Source organism: Meleagris gallopavo, chromosome 5 (assembly GCF_000146605.3).
Source record: "Meleagris gallopavo isolate NT-WF06-2002-E0010 breed Aviagen turkey brand Nicholas breeding stock chromosome 5, Turkey_5.1, whole genome shotgun sequence".
In the NCBI taxonomy this organism is placed as follows: domain Eukaryota; kingdom Metazoa; phylum Chordata; class Aves; order Galliformes; family Phasianidae; genus Meleagris; species Meleagris gallopavo.
In genome coordinates this window covers 20,472,132-20,472,810 of record NC_015015.2, presented here as the reverse complement: position 1 = coordinate 20,472,810, position 679 = coordinate 20,472,132, and positions in this window count along the sequence as shown.

Genomic DNA, 679 nt, shown 5'->3' with positions numbered 1-679 from the left:
TATTTTGTTCCTTTGTTTCTCCTGAAAAATGTTTGCTATTTTTTTGGGGTTTTTTTTTTAATTTGAAGACTATTTTTGAGAAGGATATGGACCAGACAAACCCAATTAGTCAGTGGGTTTCTTTAAAAACAAAACAGGTTTAGGTAAGAGGTCACAGGTTTTCCATGCTGATGACAAAGGAGTGGTCCACCGTAGTGGTGGAGGCAGCTGTGTGGAGCTGGCACAACACAGATTCCAATAATACTGAGATCTTACCTCCCTGGTTTAAAACAAACAGTCCTATAAAGTGTTCTGTGCCCTATATATGACAGGTTGGTAATTTTCTATTTAGTTTTAGTATACATCCATCTAGAAGTAAACATATATGCATCTTCTACTTCTTGTAGTCTGTTACAGAAAATGTGTTTGTTCAGAGCTTCGTTGCCCTCTTGTTGCTGCGAATGTGCTGATTCTGCACCTCAGCAAAAAGTATTAGAATTTTTAAAAGTCAGTTTACTGAAAACCTTCTGAAATCCTGATTCCTGGTTATAAGCATGAGCTCATGGGCAAAGGCCTTATGGTTATTTTAGGCACTGGTTAGCTTTTATATAACGTGTCATCAAATTATCAAGATTTTTTTTTAATCATTCTTGCCATTCCATAGAATAACTCTGTAGCTTGACAATTGCTGTGCTTTTTT